We start from the raw sequence: 6,109 nt of genomic DNA on the forward strand, positions 1-6,109 counted from the left end.
AAGAGGTCAAGTTCCTCTCCATCCTCCTTTTACAATGTGAGCAGAGATCTTCTCCCGATAAATGATCACTGTTCTCATCTTCTCTCCAAAGGATTATGGAATAATAATATTTTGTATTTATATCATCACTTCAACTGAGGAAGTCAGTGTTTTACAAATCAATCGGTTCTCACAACTGGTTTGAATTAAGCTAGTGCCATTATGCCCATTTTACACATTAGAAAACTGACTCCAAGAGGTTGTGCGATTCAACTGTATCACAAAGCAGGTCCTACCAAGGGAAATAGAACCCCGGTCTCTTGAATAGCAGACATTTTCAACATTTAGCATACTACACACCAATTCAAAGTAAAAAAAAAAAAAAAAAAAAATTGTCGGTTGGGACAGAAAGAAACCTCAAACTCATACACATCAAGTCAGTAAAAATATTTCTTAGATTTGATGCCACTATGTATTCTGAAGAGGGAAAACCACTTCAGCACAAATAATCGCAGACACAACAAAACTAGATACAACAGTCAAGGGGATTATATAAACATACCATTCCAAGTCTAACTTGCCCATGGTGTTCAAAGAGTCTGGTAAAAATACAGAAGAATTTGAGCTAAGACTATAACATGGGATTCTAAAACAGCATCAATAAATAAAGCCAATCCTACAGTTACATTCCATGCTAAATTACCCTTAACATCAATGGATTTAAAAAGGATGAAAGATTAGGTTCTAAATAACCATACAACTAGGGCTGTGAAAAACTGTGGAGGGCAGAGGCTCAGTAAAAAAAAAAACAAAAAACAGTGCAGTGAGTTTTATCAAATTTTAATGGAGTTATTCATTTTGAACTTCTTTGCCACTCTGAAGTATTTACAAAAACATAATATATTTGAAAGTTTGGGGTTTTATGCCTTAACATCGATCTATGAATTAAAACTAGCCTTTACCTAGAAGGTTTTTAGACACAGAATTTTAAACAAAATTAATTGATAATTTGGTGCAAGTAACGCAGCATTAGGTAACTATCCAGCCAGTCCAATAATGAACAGATTAAAATAATCTGTATATCAATATTTTGTTAGAGGACATCCAATGATGGATTCTGCTATTTACATTCAGTAGTCTAGTTGCAGCACACTGCACTCCACATGTAGAATATAAGTTTAGGACCCAATTTCTTTGGGAGCAAAGGTATGAACCACCCAGCATCAATGCCCTTAAACAGGCTGTAGAGCAGAGGTGGGCAAACCACGGCCCGACAGGCCACATCCGGACCCTGAGATCATCCTGCCTGGCCCCCGGTTTCTCCCCTGCTGTCCCCCCTCTCCTGCAGCCTCAGCACGCTGCGACACCAGCGCTCTGGCCCGCTACTCCTGCCAGCCAGGACAGCAGCATGGCTGCAAGCTCCTGCCGCTCTGAGCGGCGTGGTAAGGGGGAGGCAAGGGGTTGGATAAGGGGCAGGGAGTCCCGGGGGGCAGTCAGGGGACAGGGGCGGCTGGATGGGGTGGAGGAGTGGTCAGGGGAGAGGGAGCAGGGGGCTTGGATAGGAGATGGGGAGCCGGGAGTCGGTTAGGGGTGGGGGCGTGGATAGGGGTCGGGACAGGGAGCAGGGAGGATTGGACAGGGGTGGGGTCCGAGGCAGGGGTGGTCAGGGGACAAGGAGCGGGGGGGGGGGTTGGATGGGTCCCTTATGGTGGGCGTGGGAATGTTAAGCTTTGGAACTCGACTGAGAAATGTCATTTTATAACTGAGGCGTAGAGGCACTCCCAAATAATATATATATATTTGTAGTGGATACAGGCATATTTATATAATCTTTATGTGTACATAAATCAGCACTTTATATGCAAGCCTACCACTTCTTTTTGAAGGTGGTGGTGTAGCTTGGCCCTTGTGGTACTGCAGATAGCAACCCACTTTTATTAGGGCAATTAAAGTTACCATCTGTATCATTATTAGCAGTAGGCTGAGGGTTTTGAAATACTAGGACAGGGATTGTGATGATAGGTCGCACAGCGTTATGTATGAGAGAAGTAAAACAGAAATTTGGAGTAGTGACCCTACCCCTAAGACCTTCCTGTTTAAATATATTGTAATTAATTACTACACAGTACTATCCATCCATATTATAGATTATCTTTAATGGCGGTTGTCACGCTCTGCTCAGCTTCCCTGGGCAGGAAACAGAATGGGCTAGCTTCTCTGGTCCATTGGTTGAACTTCTCTGTGATACACCAGTAATTGAGAGAGATTCAGTTGTTTTTCATGAATGCTGTCTTCTAGATAACCTACTGAATGGAAAGTAACCAAATTATTACAAATATTGCTGTGTCAGGATTTAGTGTTGGTTTCCAGACACTGAATAAGATTGTTCTGAATAACCTATGTGTTACAATACAGTGTCAGTACCCCACATTATGACAGGTACTACCACGGAATTTGTTTATTCAATTTGCAGTTACTATGGAAATTAAATTTACAGCAATTTGTTTTTCCCTTACCTTTATGTTGCTTGCTGCCATTTGTTTTTTGCTCGTTACTTATGTACTGGTTAAATAGTTTAGCAAGGTTACAAACGTTGTAAATATTGTACAGGAAGAATACAACAGTACAATGATAACACAGTAGTATAGCAATTATACAATTGTTTTTCCACAAGAACCACGTTGAAATTAAATGACACTTTATCCTGGTTCAGCTAGTAGTTTTCAGCTGGCTGTTAGTTTAATTGTTCAGAGATGGGAGATAGACCCATCAAATCCACCTCTCTCATATGAAGCACTTCATTTTTCTTTTCTTGATGCTTGGGAGTTTCTTCACTGTATACTGATATTTTCTGCTGTCTTCAAGGTGTGATACTTTCTGAAATCTTTGGGTGGTGGGATGTAACTTAAACAACTTTTGTTAGTTAACAGTCACTTTGTATTAAGTTTGGTTTACTGAAAACAAAAAAGGAAAACACAAAGTTTAACTTAGTTTGTTGACAATGTAATAGGGACCCAGTCTTTTATAATACAAGCTATACTTTTTCCAATTGTTGTATAGACATGCATTTTCATTTGAACTGAATTACTAATATTTTATTCTAAATGTAATGCTCAACTACGAAGTTACATGTGCTTTTTAAAAAAAACAAAAAACATTCCATGTTAGCAAAAGAGTAAACATAATTTTTACCAAGCTTTTAGAGTTAATTTGCTTCAGATACCAATTTCATTCTTGTTAACTGTTTAGAAGCACAAGCTTTAACAACCACCGCTTCCCGTTAACATAACACAACGTAAGGTAACATAACACAAAAGGAAAAGCATATCTAATTAAACCAACTCTAAAATTAAACCCAAAATACATTTTAAATACAGGTTCATGCAAATACTTTGAGGGTATTAAGCTTTTATGATGCTTTCTTTGGTGTTCGGGAGCCAAAGGTGAAAACCTGTTGAAAACGTGGAAATCTGTTGAAATTGTTTGGTTAGCTTTATGCATAAATTATTGTTTTTAAACATTTTTGCTATCACATTCTTATAACTATATTTAAAAACCCAAACAAGTTTATAGAAAGCCCAAACAAGAAATTGACATTGTGTTAATATTATCTTTACCTTAATGTTGAGATTTCCCCTTACCTTTTTTCTTTGAACAACGAAAACTTCACACACAAAAACTAACAGATAAAAGAGAATTCTTTTTGTTTGCAATTGCATTATTCCTTGAGGCAGAAATAGATGTACATATATTGGTAACTGAAACCTGTTGGAACTTTGCAAAAAAAAAAAAATTGTTTCCAATAATACTATGATTATACCCCAACCATGATCTTAAAATAGTGTGGTACCACATATATTTTTAAAAGGGTATAAAATTGACTTTTGTTGCAACCAATAAATTAAATAAATAAATAAATAAATAGTTACGTGACACACACAACATATAATACAGGACCACACACATGACAAACTTACAGTTAGAAAGGAATGGCGCCAGAATTCTATTCATAACTATACAAAATAAGGCAAACAAAAATAAAAAGGGTTAAACATTTGAATAAGCAAGTTATTGCTTTTTAAAACTTTTAATATAGATTGATAAAAATATATTAATGTATGCCAAATTTATTGAATTAATTTGGTAACAAGGAATTTTGCATTACTTTATATTTATTATTTTAAAACTCTGCTATATGAAATTAGAAAAGCCCATGTTTCAAATATTAGTGCGTGGTTAGGATTAGAAGCAGAGTCTGCAGTTCTGTTGCTCGGCAACCATATCTTCAAGGAAGTTAGGAATAATTCCAGCTGTTGCATTCCTGAAGGGTTAAAATAAGTAATTTACTGGATTTATTTATGGTAAAGTTTGACTTGTTTTCTTGGTTGTTTTGTTCTATTTTCAATTGCATTATCTTTTGGGGGTTTCTGTAAAAAACTATAACTTTTAAAACAAAGGTTTCAGAGTAGCAGCCGTGTTAGTCTGTATTCGCAAAAAGAAAAGGAGTACTTGTGGCACCTTAGAGACTAACCAATTTATTAGAGCATAAGCTTTTGTGAGCTACAGCTCACTTCATCGGATGCATTTGGTCTCTGTTTTTTCCACCAAATGCATCCGATGAAGTGAGCTGTAGCTCACGAAAGCTTATGCTCTAATAAATTGGTTAGTCTCTAAGGTGCCACAAGTACTCCTTTTCTTTTTTTAATACAAAGAGCGAGCCAAAGTGAGGCGAGGTGGGGAAAACGCTGGTCAAGAGCAACCTAGAAAGGTAGCGAGACCTGAGCCAAGAAAGATTAACTCTATCAAGGTATTTGAAAGTACAGGCAGCAGCAGCAGCAAATTCAGCAAACTGAGAAGGCATATAATGGAAAAACGTAACCGGTATGTAAAAATATTTGAGAAAAGTGGTTGTATTTTTAGATACGAGTGTGGTTCCCTGGGTCAAAGCAGTTGGGAACCCGCACAGTTAGGAACTGCGCCCCTGGTTTTTATCCTGGCTCTGTGAAGAGAGTGGGGGTCGTTACCTGCTCTTGTAAAACCTGAAGTTGTTCCCCCAGCCTCTGTTGCTTTTGTGTGCATGCCAAATGGATGGCGGGAGTGGTTTGTTGTTTTTCCCCCCTTTTTTTCCCGCTGCTGCTAACTGTTTTTGGGCAACTCCATGTGTTAATGCATCAATTCTGGGTGTTAACCTGCTCAATTTTACTTTTTGACTTTGAAATTCCTTTTCATTCATTTCCCTGTGATCGAGTCGCAGCTCCTGTCTCCTAATGTGCTTTGTGAATTGTTCCATTTTTTCCTTCATTTAATTTACCAATTCAGGGAAAGTATTGTGTGCTACTTTTTCCCCATCTGTGCACTTACTGGTCCCGTTCTGACGGGCACCAGTCTAGGTTCCAGTTTAGGTTTTACCAGAACCTGGCTTTTATCATAAGCTAGTGATTGCACTGTAGTGGACCCTGTTTCATCTTTTAATTTTACTAGGGCCATCTTTTTCCACTTCTGTCCCCATTCTTCAAGCACAAGGGAGCTACTTGAAGCCTGCTGTTTACCACTATACCATTTACCATTTTAACAGAGGACAGCACATCTCTTTTTTGTAGATTCCTTGCAGCCGTTTCCAGTGTTTTATTCTGTTCCTGTGCTGGTTGTCTCTGGGCTGCTTGCCACCCTGCAATGGGGGTGGGAGCATTCCATGGCTGTGTAGCTTCTTTTGATTCTTCTAATTCTTACTGTTACTTGCCCCACCAATTTTGTGGTGTGCTGTTTAAGCCATTTTACTGCCATAGACATTAATTGCAAAAAAACCCTCTAGCTTTTTAACTTTTATAATTCTTGAGTGCCTCGGTCTCTACCATCGCTCTACATATGCCAGTCCATGTCTCCCCAATTTCTTTTTTAAATCCATATGGACCCCCTTTACTGGCAATCCAGCGGGTCCAGGAGCTATCCAACTGTGGGGATATGAAGGGAGGGGATAAGGGGGTTCTCTAGCTCGAGGTTTTCTGCCATGTTAGATTGCGATTCCTGCGATTTGCAACCTACATATTTTAGCATTGGTCCAGCACATGAGAATCAGAGTCAAACTGACAAGAAGGACTAATCTATTTATGCATCAGAGGGGTAGCCGTGT

Source organism: Dermochelys coriacea, chromosome 5 (assembly GCF_009764565.3).
Source record: "Dermochelys coriacea isolate rDerCor1 chromosome 5, rDerCor1.pri.v4, whole genome shotgun sequence".
Lineage (NCBI taxonomy): Eukaryota > Metazoa > Chordata > Testudines > Dermochelyidae > Dermochelys > Dermochelys coriacea.